The sequence below is a fragment of the Physeter macrocephalus genome, chromosome 9, assembly GCF_002837175.3.
Source record: "Physeter macrocephalus isolate SW-GA chromosome 9, ASM283717v5, whole genome shotgun sequence".
In the NCBI taxonomy this organism is placed as follows: Eukaryota; Metazoa; Chordata; class Mammalia; order Artiodactyla; family Physeteridae; genus Physeter; species Physeter macrocephalus.
In genome coordinates, this window is record NC_041222.1 from 78,013,318 (window position 1) to 78,035,742 (window position 22,425).

Below are 22,425 nucleotides of genomic sequence, written 5' to 3' on the forward strand. Positions count from 1 at the left end.
ATTCACTTTTTCCTAGGATCTCTTTCCACAAAAGCCCATATCGCTGAATTTGTATCATTCCAGGCATTAGAGAATCAAGGTCAGAAACCCGTGTAGCTTTGTGGTTTTTTACTGATAATAATGTGCCATCTTCATCTTAAATTTAACATAGCACGTTTCATAAAATGTGTAGTTTGTGATACACATATTTCAGTTATGCTCACTCGTAAAATAATGTAAGGAATCATCCTAGGATGCTTTCTTTTTTTTCTGGTACGCGGGCCTCTCACTGTTGCGGCCTCTCCCGTTGCGGAGCACAGGCTCCGGACGCGCAGGCTTAGCGGCCATGGCTCATGGGCCTATCTGCTCTGCGGCATATGGGATCTTCCCGGACCAGGGCACGAACCCATGTCCCCTGCATCAGCAGGCAGATTCTCAACCACTGCACCACCAGGGAAGCCCCCATGTAGGTTTTTAAGATTATTTACTTCCTTCTCCTCCCCAAACACACAAAGACACACACATGTTGCTTTGCATACTCATTATTAAAAATACAGACTTAAAAACTCTCAGAGGCAGGTGGTCAATTAATTAAGATGACTTCAAAATATGTTGAGTTTGTGTGTGTGTGTCGGGGGTTGGGAGCTCAGTTGCGGTCTCTAGATCTAGATCTAGCACACCGTGAACCAGCTCTGGGACCCACTTACAGACCACAGAGGTTCATGCAGCGGGAGGACCAATGACATCCTCCCTTCTAGCAAAATGGAGTGACTCAGAATACAGATGTTTCGCCTACCCTTGCATTTGCAATTAGGAGCTGGCTCGGCAGTTCCCAGGGAGTCTTTGAATCATCTGTTCTTGTATTTTCTCATGCCGCTGTTCTTTTTACAACAATCTAGGACATATCAGCTGCAAAGAAAATTACTTGCAAAGAGAGAATGGCTTTTTATGTGGGGGTGGGGACAGAGAGTTCTCTTTCTCCCTCTCTACATGGGAACGTGTTGGAGAGAATGAGCTAATAATTGTCAGAGAAATAGATGAGTCCTCACGAACCCAGATACCTGGAGAACTTCATGGAATGAAGGCAGTTTAATGTAACTTTTAACTTTACTCCTGGTGTGTATAAAATGACAAAGACATGATTATTTCACTTTAATAAATAAATACTAACACAAAGGAGATGAACCAGAGAAACCTGAATTTTTGGGCAGCCTCATGAAGTAAAAATAAACTGAGTACCTATTTTGAAATAATTTTTGATGCAGTGTGCCCCAGGGCTGTGTCACTGCTGGTATTTTTTTTTTCCATCTACATAAGAGTGTCCCAGTCCAAGCAGACCCTGGATTTAGATAAACAGATGGTTTGTTTAGATGAGGTCCTGTATTGCCCTGGCACAGGAGAAAAGACCTTATTTTTTTTATCTGTCAAATATTTATCTGCATAAAGCATTTTGTAAGGCATTAAAACCTGGTTTCCACACATATTTTATTACCCCTTCATTTCCTGGGATTCTGGGAGGCGTGGTGGAAGCAGAGACAACAGTATTAGTATCACAGGATTTTAGAGCAAAGTGTACTTCAGAGGCGTACTCCTCAAGTGTTCCTCAAATGTATGTTCATGGACTGACGATAATTAGGAAACTTTCAGCATTTGAACAGAATAAAAAACAAAGAAACAAGAAAGTGATTTTTGCATAAAGCAAAATGTATTCAATTTAAAATGAGATTTTAAAAAAGAATATCTGTTCTACTTTTCTGATTTGGGGGGGAATGAAACCTTCATTCTCTACCTTTTCTTTGCTGCCCCCTTTTTTGTGAAGGAAACCAGAATATGTCACCCCAAAATGTCTCTTTGACAGAAAAAGTTGTTTTGAGCTGAAAACAATTAAGAAGCAGCAGGGGCTTCCCTGGTGGCGCAGTGGTTGCGCGTCCGCCTGCCGATGCGGGGGAACCGGGTTCGCGCCCCGGTCTGGGAGGATCCCACGTGCCGCGGAGCGGCTGGGCCCGTGAGCCATGGCCGCTGGGCCTGCGCGTCCGGAGCCTGTGCTCTGCAACGGGAGAGGCCGCGGCAGAGGGAGGCCCGCATACCACACACACACAAAAAAAAGCAGCAGCAAATGTAGGAAAAGCTCCCTGCTTTCTGCCTAAAGGCAGGGTATAAATTCTTTTATTTTAATTTTCAAATTTTTTTACTTTTTTGGCACAGCTTGCAGGATCTTAGTTCCCTGACCAGGGATTGAACTTGGGCCACAGCAGTAAAAGCCCAGAATCGTAACCACTAGGCCACCAGGGAACTCCCTATAAATTCTCCTTTTACTGGAGATAGACTCTTATCAGCCCCGAGACACCAGAAGAATCTGCAAACAAATCTTACTCCACTAGTGTCCTCCCATATAGTTACCTCCTCACAGTTTGCTACTCTTGGAAGTCTAAAACTGCTTTCCTTTGTCCTATCATTTCTCTAGAGATTTATTTTTCTTGGCTGAAGATGCTATATAAGCTAGAGTTCTAAGCCACCGCTTTGAGTTATTCTTCATTTAGATTTCTCCTGACTGATGTGAGCTGCATGCTTTGTTTTTCTCTTGTTAATTTTTTGTTGTTGTTAAGAGCCCCAGCTGAAAGCCTAAGATAGGTAAAGGTAAAGTTTTGCTTCTCTTGCACCTGTCAGAGGAGAAGAGGCTCAAGAAACTGAGACCCAGATGGGGATCAAACTATCACTTTGGTCCTGCTGGGCAAGGGCTCAGCAACACTCTAAATCCAGTCCGGAGGGCAGTCTTCTCCCTCCCTTGCAACCAAATTTAACCGGGTCCACTCCACAAGGCTGATCTGACTCACGCCCAGTCAGAGGCAGAGAAGGTGGAGCAGAGATAGAATTATGGATTGCTAGAGTGGGCTGGGCTTAGCCTGCTTAACTGCACAAAGAGACATGCAGGTGCAGTGAACTCTCACCCAGACCTTGCCCACCAGTGAACTACACCCTGTGAAAGTCAGCTCATCGATCAGATTAGGTGCTTCTCTTCCTTTTGGATGGCAAGAGCATGGAGTGGAAGCTCTCTTCCCAGCATAGGCCTAGACGTGGAAATGTTGGAGGAAGAGCCTTCCTTTAGGAACCAAAATGGAGAGTTCAGAAGGGCTGGGTTGGCTATAGAATTTACTAAAAGAGCCTCGGTGCTTTGACGGTCTCATTGTTTCTGGCATCACTGCATAGCTAAGGGCTGGAGAGAATCGTGGAAGAGAATCGTACAATGGTGTTTGTAGTTCCACGAGCAGGCTAAGAGATTTTTTATGATTAAAAGTTTTAAAATTGTAGTAAAATACATATAAAACTTGCAATCTTAACCATTTTTAAATGTACAGTTCAGTGATATTAAGTACATTCACATTGCTGGGTTACCATGACCACCATTCATCTCTAGAACTTTTTCATCTTCTCAAACTGAAACTGTGTACCAATGAAACAGTAACTCCCTCCTCTCTCCAGATCCTGACAACCACCATTCTACTTCCTGTCTCTATGCATTTGACTATGCTAAGTACCACATATAAGAGGAATCATACTTATCCTTTAGTGACTAGCTTCTTTCACTTTTAGCATAATGTCTTTAAGGCTGATTCATGTTGTATCATGTGTCAGAATTTCCTTCTTTTTTAAGCTTGGCTAATAATTCCACTGTATGTATATAACTGATTGTTCTCTATGGGAACTTGAGCTAGACCCTCAACGTGGCAGCTGGTATCTGTTGTACCAATAGTTCTGGGAATGGCCTAAAAATGCACAGAGAGTCCTAGCATCTTCCTGAGCATAGAGCTGGGGAGTGGAAGAAGATGTGGGATACATTCTTCACCTCATCTGAGAATCACAGATAGGGCAATCGGAGATACAGGAGTACCACAATTTCCATGGCTCCTCTCTCAGGATCCATCCCATTGGAAGCTTGCATGTGGATGGTACCTCTAACCTCTGGCTTGCTCCTAAAAGTGCCTTTTGTGCCATTGGGATCCATGACCTTCTGTCTGTAACACTCATGAAAGAGACAATTCTGCTGTCAGGATTGTGTTCTTGAGAAGATTCGTACCATACAGCAATCTGAGTGAGAGAAAATGTTGAACCTTAATGTCTTCAGACTTTAATTGACCCAGGTCAAAGGATTTCATGTTTGGAATTCAACCTCTCTTTGGAAATGTAACCGTTGCTGTAGGTTTAGGTTAAAATTTGGGTGTTTATGTGTTGCTGGCTTTGTGTTATTTAGAGTATTTTAGACTTTTGTCTGGTGTTCATTGCAAGATCTGTGGTGAGTGATGTTGAGTATTGAATGGAATATCATTTGGAATGGAAAACAGAAAAAGCAATGAATTTTGGCCTGTAGTGTATACGGCCTTAAAGTTATCTTAACATTCTGTTTTGACCTGCTTCAGAGTCTTCTGGGGCAGTAGCTGAGCTGCCCACCTCTCAGCGCCCAGAAGCAGCCACCAGGTCAGGTGTGGGGAGCACAGGCCCAGCTCATCTAGGTAGAGGAGTCACCTTCCCTGACAGGCTGCGCTGCATCTGACTGGCGTCAGGCGTGGTTGCTAAACCCAACTCCCCCAGAGATGCCAGCTAGCATCCCCTTATTCAGCTTTATGAGGCACCCTATTACTCTGTGGAGCATTTGGCATTTGACCAACCCCGTAATAAAGTTGTTTTGGGTCCTCGTTTGGATCTCTGTGTCAATTCTTCACTGATTGTAGTGAGGGTGAGAGGAGGGGTGGGGTGAGTAGATGGTTGTAGTTGTTGACATCTTGATTTTATTTTGCACATAAAGGGTTGGCAAGTCTATGTTAATCCTTAAAATTAAAAAAAAAATTTTTTTCAAACTCACCCATGGACTCATTGTCTGGAATCCACTACCTTAAAGACCACACAGAACTACATGATCACTTTATAAATGAGGAATCCAAAGCCTGAAGAGTTTACTTAACTTGCCCGTGGTCACAGACGGTGACCAAGCTGTGCCAGCTCTTTCCTCCAAACTATTTAGAAGTCCCATTTGAGATGTAGAACCCCTTGTGCATTCACCCACTAGGATGCGCGGCACCATGATATTTGCTCCAGGACACACAGTGGTCTGGTGGAAGGTGGGAGAGACCTCTGGTCTGGGGCTGCCATGACTATCATGTCCATGACATGGGAGGCTGAGATGGGAAAATAGGGTAAATCCAGCTTCCCTCCTTTAAAGCCACAAAACGGTGCAGCTGAAGATAATACCTGGTCCCATCTATACCACAGACATATTGGGAGGACCAAATTAGATAACGTATGTGTGAATGCTTGGAAAATTTTTCCCTTTTTTTTTTTTGCGGTACGCGGGCCTCTCACTGTTGTGGCCTCTCCCATTGCGGAGCATAGGCTCCGGATGCGCAGGCTCAGCGGCCCTGGCTCACGGGCCCAGCCGCTCCACGGCAGGTGGGATCTTCCCGGACTGGGGCATGAACCCGTGTCCCCCTGCATCGGCAGGCGGACTCTCAACCACTGCGCCACCAGGGAAGCCCAATGCTTGGAAAATTTTGATGTGTGATCTGAAAGCAATGTTAGTGTCTGGCTGGCAAGACCTATTTGTATGAGCACTTGTAGAATCAGCATCATTTTACAAGCATGCTTCAAGCACCAGATTTTCAAATCAGCCTTTGTATCTCCATCTAGTGAAGACCCATCCATGAGATACTTGAAAACATTCTTTTTCATTGATTTTTGACTACTGAATTCATCTGCCACTAGTGTTTCCAATTAGTATAATGAAGTGTGCCATTGTCACACAGACATTTTTCAAATTTCAGATAGAAAAACATCTTCCGTAAGCTTTCCCTTTCTATAGCCCTTCTTAAAGATTTTGCTATCTTTTCATGTCATCTTCTAACTCCTAAGTAATTTTTAAAATGAGCTTTTCAGAGTCTTTTATTATACTGATAAGGTTCAGTAATTCAGTTATTATTTTATCTGTTTGAGCCTGGTATTAGAAAGATAAGACATCTAGTATAATTTACAAGGAGGAAAATGTAGGAAAAGGAGAAATTTTAAACATTAAATAGCAAGAAACAAAACAACCTTTTATAACTTGCTTTTCTTGCTCTAGAGCATTTTTTCTAAGATATAGCCTGAAGTGAGGACCTATCTCTTCTCGTTTGCTTTGTCGTTTCTAAAACGTGATTTGATTCTATTACGTGTTTCCTATCGGTACCTCTGTTTCTGATGTCAGAATTTGACTTTCAGAACCACTGTTGAGTTGAGTGTCAGTAATTTCTAAGAACTGCTTGTCTCTTCGGAAGGGAAGTGTCCTAGTCCACTCAGACTGCTGTAATGAAATACTGCATGGCTTATGAAAAATAGAAGTTTATTTCTCACTGTTCTGGAGCTGGAAGTCCAAGATCAGGGTGCCAGTGTGGTCGGGCGAGGGCTGTCTTCTGGGTCGCAGACTTCTCCCTGTGTCCTCACATGGTAGAAGGCCCGAGGGAGCTGTGTGGGGTCTCTTATATGGGTACTAATCCCATTCATGAGGCCACTACCCTTATGACCTAAGCACCTCCCAAATGCCCCACCTCCTAATACCATCCATCACATTGGGCATTAGGTTTCAATATATAAATCTGAGGGGGACACAAACATTCAGTCTGTAGCAGGTTGTGTTGAAAACCAGCTGGTAACCTGCGAATGAAAATGTGATCTGCCCAGGAGAAAAGGTATCACTGTCATAAAGCAAAACAAACGTTACAAATGCATCTTGTTCATTTCTAGAGTGCCCTCCATGCCTTCGTTTATTCAATAAATGTTTGTTAAATGCATGTCATAATGTACCAGACATTGCTCTAGACTCTTGGGATACATCAGAGAACAAAACAGGAAGAAAAGGAAGGCCAAGATCTCTGCCCTCCTTGAGCTTACATTCCAGTGCTGGTGGACAGGTTGTGTAACAAATAACCCAGTTGTCCTGTGGGAAAGGAGGCAGTGGGCATCAGGGAAAGGACGAAGCAGGGCTGGGGAGCAGAAGTGTGTGTGCAATGGGGTGGGATGTGGGGTCAGGGGGGACTGAGATCTCTAAACTGCCCAAGGTGTGTGGGCCTGACCTGGTGGTCCCTCCCAAGGCTGATTAATGAACGACCACCTAACCCTGGCACCCCTCACCTTCCCCTTTTCTTTTCTTTCCTCTTTCTGCCTTGGTTCCTTGCATCTTCCCCTATATTTCCCTGTCTTTCTAGGCTCCTGTGTCTCTTATTCTAACATTGCACTGCTTTCCCTCTCCATTTTCTTTCTTGTATGTATACGCCATCTTTAGTCTTTTTAGTGTTTTTATTATTATTTTCCCCATCATCTATGACCCTCTCTCATTCTCCTCCTCTTTCCTATGAATTTCTCCTTCTTTTCCTCTTTTATCCACCCTCTTTCCAACCTATCACACTGGAAAGAAGGAAAATACCACCTTAACGACCTGAGTATGTGATTGGAGTGAAAGGGCCACATGGGCCACAGGGACATTGGGAAAACCAAGCCTTATCTCCTACCTTGTTTCACAATAACGTGAAATATAGTCTAATTTTTGAAGTATGATTGTTTTTCGTAGAATTGTTACTTAATGCAAAGCAAGAAGACCATGGTGGGTGTAGTTCCCAAGAGTTTATTCTGCAATAAAACAGGCTTTGAATCCAGATAAGTAAGCAAATATTGATAGTACACATTCAGTTTTTTTTACAGAGCCCAGAATTCTTTTTTCTCCACACTAGGTGGCAGTGGAGTCAAAGAAAAACATTCAAAGCGGCTTTGGTGAGTTTTCCCACAAAGCTGGATGAGGATGGAGACAGAGCAAAATCTGTATAAAGAGAAAATTAAATTACAACAGAGGTGTGATATGACACTAACACGTCACATTTTCATTTTGGAAAAATGTGTTTGGGGCTGTGCCTCTTTACAGAGTAAGTAAAGCATTAGAGATCTAACGCCTAATAATACATGATGTAACTTTTTGTTGGCAAAGTGAAGATTTTAATTTGAGTTTGTCCTTAAAAATAGCTACTAGGTTTGTTAATATATATGTATATTTCTGAGTCTTTTTTCTGCCACTCAAGATCAGTTAGGTCTCAGAGGACAGTTACTGTGAAAACTGGAAACCCTGAGGAAATCAGCTCTTCAGTGGTTTTCAAATATTTTAGTAAGAAATTTAAGAGTAATACACTCAAGATTCTCAAAATAACAATAAAAATAATAAATATACAGAGGGGAGATAAAACAAATGTGTTAAACTGTTAGCAATTGGTGAGCCTAGGTGGAAGGTATATGGTGATCATGGTATTGCTCTTGTAACTTTTCCAGAGCTTTAACATTTTTCAAAATAAAAAATAGAAAATGGAAAAAAAGCTAAAAAAATTCTTATTTGTGTGGGTGAAGAACTGGAAACACATTGAATGTTCAATGATTGGGAAATAGTTAAGACATCTTAAAACATTTGTTCAGTGGAATATATATGTCCATTATATGATGATGACATGTGAAAATGCTTATGAATAAATGGTGAATGAAAATGGCAGGCTACAAAACTTTATACGGAGTAGGATCTCATTATAGTTGGAAAAAACACACCTTCCAAGAACTAAAAATAAAATCTACTATACCAAGACGTTAATCTCTATCTAGGTACTTGTATTGTGGATGATATTTATTTTCATAGTGTTTTTATGTATTTGTATTTTCCCCAACTTTTTATTATGAAATTCTTCAAACATTCAGAAAATTTGAAAGACTAATGCAATGAACATCCACATGCCCTCTACTTAGACTCAACAGTGGTTAGTTTTCTCATATTTACCCTATCTATATTTATCTATATGTATCTATGTATCTGTCTATCTACATTTGGAGTTGGCAAACTAAGGCCAAGGCCAAATCTTGCTTATCACCTGTCTTTGTACAACACTGATAAGGGTTTTTACATTTTTAAGAAGCAACATTTTAACTAGTTATACGGTTATCTACAAAATATCCTTGATTTTGTCTTTTGGTCTATAAAGCCTAAAACTGTTACTGTCTGGCCCTTTACAGAAGTATTTTGCCAACCCTGGATCTACACACACATAAACACACACACACACACACACACACACACACACACACACACACAGTTTTTGCTGAATCATTTGAAAAGCAAAGTTGCAGACATTATAACATTTCTCCTTCAATTACTTCATTAATGCATCTCCTAAAAATAATACTCTTACTTAAACATAATACTGTTACCTCACCAAAAAAATGAACAGTTATTTCATAATACCATAAAATACCCACCCATATGCAAATTTGTGTGACTGCAAACTTTACAAAATGAAAATGCATAACTTTATAACAATAAAAAAATTTGTAAAAAAATCATATGTTACAGTCAATGTGAATTTTTAGCATCAATTTTATTATACAAGGGATTTAGGAAAATTGCTCTATGCAGCTACTCCCCTGGGCATTTCAGGGTCAAAATTTAATGTGTTTGCAGGTCAAACAGCTCATATTCTGTAACGCATTCAGTGTTGGTGGTCATATTATTGTTTCTGTAGTTGTAGGCAGGAAAAGGTATGATGCTGTGTAATTTTTTCTTTGCATTTAAAAGTATCTCTAATATCTCTAATAATTTCTGAAGCTGGGTTACTGGTATATGGGAGTTTGCTGTACTATTTCTTCTACCATTTTGTGTATGGTTAACAATTTCCATAATAAAAAATATATGTATATACAAATCACTACAGTAATAGTCTTGACTTGTGACCTGTATCTGCTAAGGCAAAGTTGCTTTTAAAATATGTCAGAATGCTAAAACTTAGATGTGAAAATTGTGTCTGTGTTTGTACGAACCTTTTATTTTAGAATAAGAAACCTGGTAGTTATGGCAAGCAAAACATAGAAAGATTGGCTTAAAATTTTGAATGGATTTTGAGAAAAGGCTACTTTATCCTTTGGGAGCCTTGTTTTTGTAAACATTTCATTTTTTGTGGGATGTGAATCATGTGTTGGAATCACCTGATTTAGCTGTGGTATAACTAAGTCTGGAGGGTTTGGGGGACACTCTGTTTTTAAACTTCCCCACCGCCAATCATGATTATGGTTACATGAGATTTGTGTCTTGAAAAAAGAGATCTGTGTTCCAAAGCTCTGGAATTATTTAAACCATGTACTTTGTAAGCTCATCTTTGTTCTGTTTGAGCCATAATGTTATGTCTACTTTTACCACAATCATGTGGATAAGGAACTGTCAGGTCAGGTCCTCTCCCATCATGCAACAGTGTAGAATGTGCTTTACAAAATCAATTGAAAGCTCTCTTCTCCTTGCTTTATGAAGAGGTCAAAGATAAATATTCTAGTGCATTTTTTTAAAACGGAGATAATCACATTGTGTTTTTTAGTAAGGAAAAAGTATTAATAAAAATTTGGAAAAGAGTTACAGTGGGCCCTTGAAAACCCTGGTGGTTAAAAAATGTGGTGCTATTATATTTTTGCAAATGTAAAACATACAGATTTTTAATGTGCTCAGTGAGATACAGAAAGTTATTAATTATGGAGTGTTAAATTCACGGCAGCCAGATGTGCTTGAATTTGCATAATAAATATTCTTTTGTAAAGAAATTGTCACAGAACATTTTCTTCCCATTGAGTAGGAAATGTACATGTATTACCCCTTCCCCTTTGCGTGTTCTCCTTATTATAGGATAATCTACTTTCTGGCACTTCTTTATCATATTAATATAAAATCTATTTATGTATATTTGGCTTCATGTGGGTTTATGAAGCAACTTTTCATCTGTTAATGTCATTTTTCCAACAGATAGCTTCTTTCCTTCATCTTTTCATCATATATTTATTTGTCACCTACTACAGTTGATTCTTATTACTCACAGTATTATTATTTTCTACAGTCACCAGGAACACTGAATTACCGATACTAAAGCATTACTCTTAGGGAAAATACAGAATTAGGGTCCTAACAGTCTCTGGTCACAACATTTCTGTAAATTGGTCAATACATAAACTTGTTTTATGTATGTTTTTGTTTAAGGAGACTTTATTTAATATATAGTTGACTTATTAACATTGAACTCACAGCCAACAGCACTAAAACTCATGCCTGAAGGAAGCTTATCTGATACACATACTTTCTCAGTAAGGCACATCACAGCCTTCTTACACTTAGGAATACTGGACAGTACTTCAGCACTACGCTTGGGGGTCATTTTAAACAGTGAAATCATCAATAAAAAGCACAAAGTTGTGAAAAATGTGGCACTAAATAGACCATGGAAAGGACATAGTTTGTATTAGGAGAGCTGAAATAAGAAGGCAGAGCCTTCTTGAACTGCTGTGAGGAAAGCATGTAATACTGTGCTTGGCAAGTAGTAGGTTCTCAGTTACATACTTAGGGTTGGTGCAGGGATGGGTAGCTTTACGGAGAAGGTGACTTTTGAGCTGAGCCTTGAAGCATGAGAGAGGTGTCCACGGTGAACTGCTGGTGGGGTGTGTGTGTGTATATTGAGCTTCTAAACCCTTTGTGGTTTTGTACTTTATATGCCCCCTTCTAGTCAAGCCTGGTGCTGGGAACATAATAGTTACTCAGTTAATAAATGTCGACAGGTTTGTTGGGTGGGTGAGTAAAAGGTGAAGGGTCCCTTTATGATCTCTTTGGTATCTGCTTCTTTGCTAAGACACCTATTTTCATAACAACACATATCTTTTGCACGTTATACACCAATCTTTGGAGATTTAGTCTGTAGTAATTGAACAAGAGATGGTACATACTTCAGCTAAGAGTTGTATACTTCCAAATTGATTTTGAGTAAGAATGTGGCTGGAAAATGGAAGGCAGGAAGAAAGAAGATAAGAAAATGTGTGTGTATGTGTGTGTGTGTGTATGTGTGTGTGTGTGTGTGTGTGTGTGTGTAGAGGTTGGTGTGTGTGTCTGTGGGTGGGTGTGGGAGAGAAAGAGAGAGAAAAGTGACATGCATCAATGTGGGTGAGTCTTAACAGTGTGATATTAAGTGAAATAGTAATTTTCCAAAGAATATATGCAAATATATCATCTAGAGAAACAGGTAGCACCATAATCAAGGGATCAAAGCTAAAGTCACTAATGAGGGGCCTCTGGATGTGATTTACTGAGAACATAGCACATAGCATCACTTCTGTGGTATTCCTGCCAAAAAAGTGTATCCTGAATGCAATAGAAAGGAAACATCAGGAGAACCCAAATTAAGTGATGTTAACAAGATACCAGACAAATATTAAATGTCATGAAGAGTAAAGAGTGGTGGAGGAAATGTTTGAGATTAAAGAAGACTAGAGACACACAACTGAATGCCATGTGCAAATCTGAATCAGATTTTTGTACTTGAAAAAATTGCTGTAAATGCTGTCATAGTAAGTCCCCTACATATGATCGAGTTCCATTCCAAGAGTGCGTTTGCAAGTCCAATTTGTTCATAAGTCCAGTAAAGTTAGCCTAGGTACCCAACTTTTACAGATAATGCCAGACACTTGAACTAAGTTACATGATTGGACATGAAAATGCACATTCACATCTTTGAAAGTTCGCAACTTGAAGGTTCATATGTGGGGGACTTACTGTATTGGGATAGTTAAAAATGGACTGTTGCTAAAATATAAGCATAGTATCAGTGTTAAATTTCCTCATTTGTGGTTATGTAAGAGATTTTCCTTATTCTTAGGAAATACACACTGATGTGTTAGGGCAGCGATCCCCAACCTTTCTGGCACCAGAGACTGGTTTCATGGAAGACAGTTTTTCCATGGATCAGGCAGGGGTGTGTGGGGGGAGATGGTTTTGGGATGATTCAAGCACGTTACATTTATTGTGCACTTTATTTCTATTATTATTACATTATAATATATAATGAAATAATTATACAGCTCACCATAATGCAGAATCAGTGGGAGCCCTAATCTCGTTTTCACTTGCCACTCACACACTGATAGTGTTTTGATATGAGTCTGCAAGCGACTGATTTATTATGGTCTCTGTGCAGTCAAACTTCTCTGCTAATGATAATCTGTAGTTGCAGCCGCTCCCCAGCTCTAGCATCACCACCTCAGCTCCACCTCAGATCATCAGGCATTAGATTCTCATAAGGAGCACGCAACCTAAATCCCTGTCATGCACAGTTCACAGTAGGGTTTGCACTCCTATGAGAATCTAATGCCGCCGCTGATCTGACAGGAGGTGGAGCTCAGGTGGTAATGTGAGCGATGGGGAGCGGCTGTAAATACAGATGAAGCTTCGTTCTCTTGCCTGCCACTCACCTTCTGCTGTGCAGCCCGGTTCCTAATAGGCCACAGACTGGTATTGGTCCATGGTCCAGGGGTTGGGGACCCCTGTGTTAGGGGCTAAAGAAGCAAGATATATGCAACTTATTTTCAAATGAGTTGGAGAATAATAACTCTCTCTACAAACAAACAAATACATAAATAAAATATAAATAATATATATCAGTAAGGCTCTATGGGAGTTTATGTACTATCCTTGAAACTTTTTTGTAACTTTGAACTTATTTCAAAATAAAAAGTAAAAAAAATCTATAAAGTAAGGCTAAAACAAAGAAAAAAGTAGATAACAGCACCGTACCTTTCATAAACTTAAAAAACTAGAGTAAGACATTTTTTAGAACTACATGTAGAAACAATAAAACTGTATTAAAATAAAGGAAGGAATGATGCCCAGGATTCGGCATGGTGGATACCCTGGGTGGGGGAGCCAGGGCTTAGGATAGAAGGCTACCAAATGTTTTGCTGTAGGATATTGTGAGATCCCCTTTTTGTTTCAATAGTTTTTAGATTCATTGGTGCTTATTACATTATTAAAAACAAGAAATTAGAAAAAACATGAAACAAATAAAAGAGGGCCATGCATGGAAACTGCTGAGAGTGTTATGAAATATACAATATGATTAATCTATTGTTTTCATCTGAGGTCAGTTTAGAAAAAAATAGGAAGTGAGAGAAGGAGGGAGGAGGGCAGAGGGAAAGAGAGAGAAATGGAGAAATCAAGGAGCAGGAAAAGAAAGGTACATCAGGTCTTTTGAAGGAAAAGAAAAAAATAAAACAAGTCTGAAGAAAATAAACTGAAAAAATGAGTGAGGAAAGACTGAGCATATTTCTGAAAGAAGCAAAGAACAGATTGGAAGAAGTCGAAAGAATGAGAAATGGGAATGCTGAGGCAGAAGAAAAGCCTACATGGTATTTCTGAACCACAAAAGGGACACTCTGTCTTCACAGAGGAGTGTCAGCCAAAGGGCCAGATTCCAGGAAAGGGTGATGTGGTTAAACAACACACCAAGGTTTGGTCTAACGGAAAGCTGACACTCAGCCAGCTGGGCTTTTCCAAAAACTTGGAGAGTTGTGGTCACTTCTGGCTTCTTCAATACTCCAAGCTATTAATTAGGAGGAACTGCTGGATTAACCTGTGGCCATAATCACCTATGATGGGGGCTTATGCCCAGATGCTTGTTGTGGGTAATTGAAGGCACTCCTCTGGAAGCTGCCATCTTGTTTCAACCTCTGGTGCCCAATGTGGGAGTAGTGCATGCTGGGAGCACGCAAGGGAAACTGGGAATTGTGCAAAGTATAGATAAATTTATCAAGGAAAACTGTCATTCCTGATAATTGTCCTGCAGCCTCTGGTGCTCAGTGATGATCAGCCAACGAATGACTGGCTTTGTCAGCATTGACATTACCAGAACACTCTGGAAATACTCAAGCTGCCTCAAAGGTTCAGTCTTTCCTTTGTTTTGCTCTATGACCTTTGGAAAGAAAACCAACCAAAGAAAATGACTCTGCTGGAGTGGGGGAGGGGTGATTCCCGTTTGCCAGGAAATTCAGTCTGCCCTAGTGAGGGGGAAAACAAGGACTTCTGCGATCTGGCTCCTGCTTCCCTAGCCTTTTCTGTGACTGCTCTCACCTTGGATCTGTTCTTGTGTTGAGTTAATCACAGCCCCCTGAATAAATGATGATTTCCTTTTATCACTCCATCCATTTGGAATGTCCTATTTCCCTGTTTCTCTCAACCTGGGGAATGAATACTTTTTTTAAAGTTAAATAAATGCTCTGTTCGAGTGGTACTTCTTCCATAAAACTTTTCTTGATACCCTGTGCCTCTGACCATCCACATACACACAGAGTCTCTCGCCCCTTGGGAATCCCTCTTGTGTTCTTTGGATGTTTTTCCAAGCGAGAGCACTTCACTGCATTGATTTGTCTTCTCCTACTTCTGTCTTCTGAGGGCAGAGCATTAAAATCAGTGCTCAGTGAATGTCGAGCAACTCTATGAATGAATAATAAGGCCATATTAGTGCTTTACACCCCATGCCTCATTTAAGCCTCACACAGCCCTGGAAGGTGGTTACTATCAATATTATCATTAATCCTGTCCTTACAGATGAGGAAAATAAGGCTCACAGAGGTTAAGTTATTCATCCAAGATCATACCATTATTAAGTCATAGAAGTTGGATTTAAACCTAGATAGTCTGACTTCAGCATGGCCTCCTGAACAGTCATGAGTTACAGGTGGATTAAGATGCTGAGCATTTTTACCCACTGTAACTATTTCCAGGCTAAGTGTATCATTATGCAAGGTCTAATAGTGGTGAATGTTCATGAAATTTAAGACATGGGCTTTGCCTCAAGGAGTTTGAGAAACTCCAACTAATATTTGGAGCATTTTGTGAACAATGCAAAATAATATGCATTCATACATGTATGTATTTTTGGCACTTCTATGTACAAGGCATCTTGCTATAAATTGTGAGGGCTAGAAAGAAAAATGAATATAATAACTATGCCATCCCAATTTTCTAGGATGGACTGGATTTTTTAAAATGATGGCTTTATTGAAATATACCATACATCCATATACCATAAAATTAACTCTTTTAAAGTCTGCAATTCAGTTGTTTTAAGCAGATTTACAGAGTTCTGCAACCGTTACCAGTAGCTAATTTTAGAACATTTTCATCACCCCAAAAGGAAATCCTGCACCCATTAGTGGTCATTTTCTCTTCCCCCTGACAACTCATTGAGCCCCTGACAACCACTAATCTACTTTCTATCTCTATAGATTTGCCTATTTGCAAAATAGATTCCATTTCTATGAAATCTATTCTATTTGTGGAAATGGCCGAGCTGATGATCCTAAGAGTCATGGAAATGCAAGGGACCCAGGACAGCCAAAATATCTTTAAAAAGAACAATATGTGATCTTTCATGTCTGGTTTCTTTCACTTAGATAATGTTTTCATCCATGTTGTAGTATATATCAATACTACATTCCTTTTAATGACTGAAAAATATTCCATTGTATGAATAGTATACACATTTTGTTGATTCATTTATCTGTTGAGGACAGCTGGATTGCTTCTACTTTTTGGTTACTATGAATAATGCTGCTATGAACATCTGTGTAAAAGTTTTAGTGTGGAAATATGTTTTGATTTCTCTTAAGTTTATACCTAGGAGTGGAAATCCTGGGTCATATGTCAACCCTGTGTTTTATTTTTGAGGAACTGCCAAATTGTTTTTCAAAATGGCTACACCATGTTATATTCCCTCCAGCAATGTATGACGGTTCAAATTTCTCCACATCCTTGCCAACATTTCTTATTATCTATCTTTTTGATTATAGTGATCCTAGTGCGTGTGAAGTGGTATCTCTTTGTGGTTTCAGTTTGCATTTCCCTGATGCCTAATGATGTTGACATTTTCTCATGTGCTTTTTGGCCATATGGCTTCTTTAGGAATCTGTTTATTCAAGTCCTTTGCCCATTTATAATTGGGTTGCTTGTTGTTTTACTGTTGAGTTGTAGGAGTTCATTTATTCCACATACTAAACCTTTATCTGATGTGTATATGTATATACTTTTTTCTCCCATTCTGCAGGTTGTCTTTTACTTTCTTAATAATGTCCTTTATGCACAAATGCTTTTAATTTTAATGAAGTCCAACTTATCTACTTTTTCTTTGTTGCTCATGCTTTTGGTGTCATATCTGAGAATGCATTGTGAAATCTGAGGTTATGAAGAGTTCCCCTCTTGGAAGATTTTCTTCTAAGAGATTTATGGTTTTAGCTCTTTAGGACATTGATCCACTTTTAGTTGATTTCTGTGTATTGTGTGTGGTAGGGATCCAACTTTATTCTTTTGCCCATTGATATCCAGTGGTCCAGGATCATTGTTGAAGGGACTATTCTTTCCCTAATGAACGGCCTTGGCATTCTTGTCAAAATCAAATGGCTATAGATATATGGATTTATTTCTGGTATATAAACCAGGCCGTAGATGTATGGGTCTATTTATCCCATTGATCTATATGTTTAGCTTTATGCCAATCTCACATTGTTGGTTTTTTAAAAAAATTAATTAATTAATTTTTGGCTGTGTTGGGTCTTCATTGCTGTGTGCGGGCTTTTCTCTAGTATGGTGAGCAGGGGCTACTCTTCTTTGCGGTGTGCGGGCTTCTCATTGTGGTGGCTTCTCTTGTTGTGGAACATGGGATCTAGGCACATGGGCTTCAGTAGTTGTGGCTCGCGGGTTCTAGAGTGCAGGCTTAGTAGTTTGGCACACGGGCTTAGTTGCTCCGCAGCATGTGGGATCTTCTCAGACCAGGGCTCGAACCCATGTTCCCTGCATTGGCAGACGGGTTCTCAGCCACTGAGCCACCATGGAAGCCCTCACATTGTTTTGATTACTGTATCTTTGTAGTAAGTTTTTTTTTTATTTTTGGCCTTGCTGCATGGCTTGCAGGATCTTAGTTCCCCAACCATGGATCGAACCGTGCCCCCTGCAATGGAAGCGCAGAGTCCTAACCACTGGACCACCAGGGAATTCCCTGTAGTAAGTTTTGAAATTGGAAAACATGAGTTCTCTAATTTTTTCTTTTTCAATGTTATTTTGGCTGTTCTGGGTCCTTTGCATTTCCGTTTGAGTCTTGGGATCATCACCTTATCAATTTCTGCAAAACAAGGTAGCTAGGATTATGAAAGGGATTATGTTGAATCTGTAGATCAGTTTGGGGAGTATTGCCATCTTATAATATTAAGTCTTCTGATTCATGAATGCAGGATGTGTTTCAATTAATGTAGGTGTTCTTTAAGTTTTTTAAATGATGCTTTGTAGTTTTCAGGGTATATTCTTACACTTCTTTTACTAAATTCATTCTTGAGTATTTTTATTATCTTTTATGCTATTATAAATTGAATTGTTCTTTAAATTTCATTTTTGTATTGTTCATTGATAGTGTATAGAAATACAATTGATTTTTGTATATTAATCTTCTATTCTGCAACATTGCTGATTCAGTTATTAGTTCCAATATTTTTTTGGTTTGGATTCTTTAGGATTTTCTATATACAAGATCATGTCACCTGTGAATAGAGATAATTTCACTTTCTTTCCAATCTGGATGCTTTTATTTCTTTTCCTTGCTTAATTGCTCTGGTTAGAGCCTCTAGTACAATGATGACCAGAGGTGATGAGAGCAGACATTCTTGTCTTGTTCCTGATCTTGGTGGGAAAATATTTAGTCTTTCTTCATTAAGTATGATGTTAGCTGTGGGATTTTAGTAGAGGACCTTCATCAGATTGATGACTCTTTCTTGTATTAGTTTTTTGAGTGTTTTTATCATAAAAGATGTTCAATCTTGTCAGTCTCTTTCAAGACGATCATGTAGTTTTTGCTCTTCATTCTATTAATGTGGTGTACTACACTGGTTGATTTTCATATGTTGAACCAATCTTGCATTCCTAAGATAAATCACTCTTAGTGGTGGTGTATAATTCTTTTTATAAATGGCTGGGTTTGGTTTATTAGTATCAGGTGGGGGGTTTTGTGCCTATATTCATGAAGTATATTGGTCTGTAGTTTTCTTATGATGTCTTTGGTTTTGGTATCAGGGTAATACTCGCCTTATAGAATAATTTAAAAGTGTTTCATATTTTCTATTTTTGGGGGGGAAGAATTTGAGAAGCATTGTTAATTCCTCTTTAACTCTTTGGTTGAATTTACTAGTAAGGCCATTTGGGTCTTGTCTTTTCTTTGTAGGAAGTGTTTCAATTACTAATTTTATAGCAGAATCTGTATTCAGATTTTGTATTTCTTTTTGAGTCAGTGTTGGTAGTTTCTGTCTTTCTAGGAGTTTTTCCATTTCATCTAGGTTATCTAATTTGTTGGCATATAATTGTTCATAGTATTTTCTTATGATCATTTTTATTTCTATAAGGCTGATAGTGATGTCCCCTCTTTCATTCCTGGTTTTAGTAATTTGAATCTTCTCTCTTTTTTTAATTGAACAGTCTAGCTAAATACATGTCAATTTTGTATTCTTTTGTTATTTTTCTAGTTTCTATTTCATCTATTTCCACTCTAATCTTTATTGTTTCCTTTCTTATTTTTGCTTTGGTTTTAGTTTGCTCTTCTTTTTTCTAGTTTAAGGTGGAAGATTTGGTTATTGATTTTAGATCTTCCCTTTAAATGTAGACATTTAAAGCTTTAAAGTTTCCTCTAAGCACTGCTTTGTCTGCATTCCATAAATTTGGCATGTTGTGTCTTAATTTTCATTCATCTCAAACTTTCTTCTAATTTTCTTTGTGATTTCTTCTCTGATACACTGGTTATTAAAAGTGTGTTGTTTAATTTTCTCATGTTTGTGAAAATCTCAAATTTACTTCTATTATTGATTTCTAATTTCATTCCATTATGGTCAAGGAACATACTTAGTATGATTTCAATCACTTTAAACTTATTAAGACTTCCTTTTTTCCCCTAACAGTCTATTCTGGAGAATGTTCCATGCATGCTTAAAAAGAATGTATATTGTGCTGTAGCTGGGTGGAGTGTTCTATCAATATTTGTTAGGTCTAGTTGGTTTATAATATTTTTCAAGTCTTCTGTTTCCTTTTTGAACTTCTGCCTAATTGTTCTACCCATTATTGCAAGTGGATTACTGAAAACTCCAAATATTATTGCTGAATTGTCTATTTCTTCCTTCATTTATGTAAATTTTTGCTTCATGTATTTTGTGACTCTGTTATTAGATTCATATATGTTATAATTGTTATGTCTTCTTGATGTATTGACTCTTTCATCATCATAAAATCTTCTTCCTAAAGTCTGTTTTACCTGATATTAATATAGGACTCCATTTCTCTTTTGGTTACTGGTTGCATGCTATATCATTTTTCCATTTATAAACTTTTCATCTATTTGTGTCTTTGAATCAAAACAATGTCTCTTATAGACACCATATAGTTGGATCATTAGACAAATCTAATCTGCCAATATCTGCCTTTTGATTAGAATGTTTAGTCCAAGCTAGGATTTTTGCCTGTATTTGTTTTCTATATATCTTATATCCTTTTTGTTCCTGTAATTTCTTTATTGCCTTTTTTCTTGTGTTAAATAGATATATTCTAGTATGACATTTAAATTCTCTTGCTGTTGTTTCTTTCACTATGTTTTATGAATTATTTTCTTAGAAATTGCCCTGAGGATTACAATTAACATCTTTTTAAAATTTTTATTTATTTTTTATTTTTTGGCTGCATTGGGTCTTAGTTGTGGCATGTGGGTTCTTTGTTGCGGCATGCAGGATCTTTCATTGCAGCATGCGGGCTCTTTGTTGTGGCACGCGGGCTTCTCTCTAGTTGTGGCGTGTGGATTTTCTCTCTCTAGTTGTGGCATGTGGGCTCCAGAGCACATGGGCTCTGTAGTTTGCGGCACACAGTCTCTCTAGTTGAGGCGTGCAGGCTCAGTAGTTGCGGTGCACGGGCTTAGTTGCCTCGTGGCATGTGGGATCGTAGTTCCCCAACCAGGGATTGAACCCGTGTCCCCTGCATTGAAGTTGGATTCTTTACCACTGGACCACCAGGGAAGCCCCTAAAATTAACATCTTAACATGAAAAAATCTAATTTTTATGAATAACCAGCTTAAGTTTTACAGTATATAAAACTTTGCTGATGGACTGTATTTAATATAATATTATTCTTTTCAAAACAGATGGGTTGTTAATATGATTTTATTTTTATATCCTTTTTAAGATTTCTTATATAATTCTATGACAGGTCATGTATTTCTTGCTTCAAAGAACTTTTAATTTAGTTGAGGAAAAACCACAGATATATGTGAAAAGTCAGATGACAATGAAATCTTTAAATACTAATTCAAGGCAATAACAGACATGAATAACATCTAATTTGTTGGCATACAGCTGTATACCAACACATGTCTAGATAGGAAATGTGTAGTGGCTTAATAACAGGACATTTCAGAAAAATCAGAGTTGGTGTGAGACTCATGGCCCAGGCTGGTCAAAGAAGACTTCACAGAGTTAGAATTTGACCAAGTATATGTGGAGGTGTACAAACTCATTGAAAGGTAAGGAGAACGAATGGGAACTCACTAAGCTGGCTTCTGTCTTTTCAATGAGAAACGGGATGAGGTCACTTGTTCACTCTTAAGTTCGCAGCACCTAGAACATTGCCTAACACATTATAGGTGCTCAGTAAATATTTACCAGATGACCAAATAAGTGAATTTGGTTGAATACATCAGTTAGGGGTGTAACTGCAACCTTGGAAGAGAGACGATACATTCTGAAACATCAGCTTTGGACTACTTGCTATGTAATCGATAAGGAGGAAATAGCCATTAAGCCATCCTGTAAGGGGAATTCAATTGCTGGCAACTTTAGACCATTGCCATTATGCCTATTAGTTTTCAATTACCAGGGACACTGCAAGATTTTCACTTTTACTTAAAAAAATCTGTACATCTAAACACTTTTCTGGGAATTCAGAAAAAATTGAAGGTGGACACTGTATATGTTTGTACATTTCAGTGATGGAAGAATGGGGTGGCAAAAGTTTTGCAAGTATTGAGAAGAGAGATAATAGGAAATGTGTGGGAACATTGCTTTGAAACATCTGAAATGGCTGTATTATTATTTTCCTTTCTTAAATTCGTTTTCTAGTCTTTGACTCTCCAGGGTCATCAACATCAGAAAATTTCAATAGTTCCAGCAAATATCAGCAAAAATAACTGAATAGAATTTATTTTTAAGGGTTTGAACATTTTTTTAAACATCTTTATTGGAGTATACATGTTTATATTAATTTGTTAGTGTGATGTTTGGTAAAGGTTCTGTAAATCTTTGGTTAAGATTAACTTTAAGCAACCTATGTGTCCATCGAAAGATGAATGTATAAAGAAGGTGTGGCACATATATACAATGGAAAATTACTCAGCCATAAAAAGAAACGAAATTGAGTTATTTGTAGTGAGGTGGATGGACCTAGAGTCTGTCATACAGAGTGAAGTAAGTCAGAAAGAGAAAAACAAATACTGTATGCTAACACATATATGGAATCTAAAAAAAAAAAAAAA

General features: G+C 38.5%; 1 long non-coding RNA gene across 8 annotated transcripts in view; it reads left to right on the top strand.

Moving 5' to 3' along the window:
* Positions 1-22,425, top strand: part of LOC102976472 (uncharacterized) — a 127,814-nt gene that overhangs the window by 11,355 nt on the left and 94,034 nt on the right. The window contains exon 4 of one of the 8 annotated variants that reach the window (XR_003681299.2): positions 7,731-9,273. The exons of the other annotated variants lie outside the window; for them this stretch is intronic. This is a non-coding gene — a long non-coding RNA (uncharacterized lncRNA). Of the gene's footprint in view, positions 1-7,730; positions 9,274-22,425 lie in introns of those variants that run through there. 8 annotated transcript variants of the gene reach the window in all.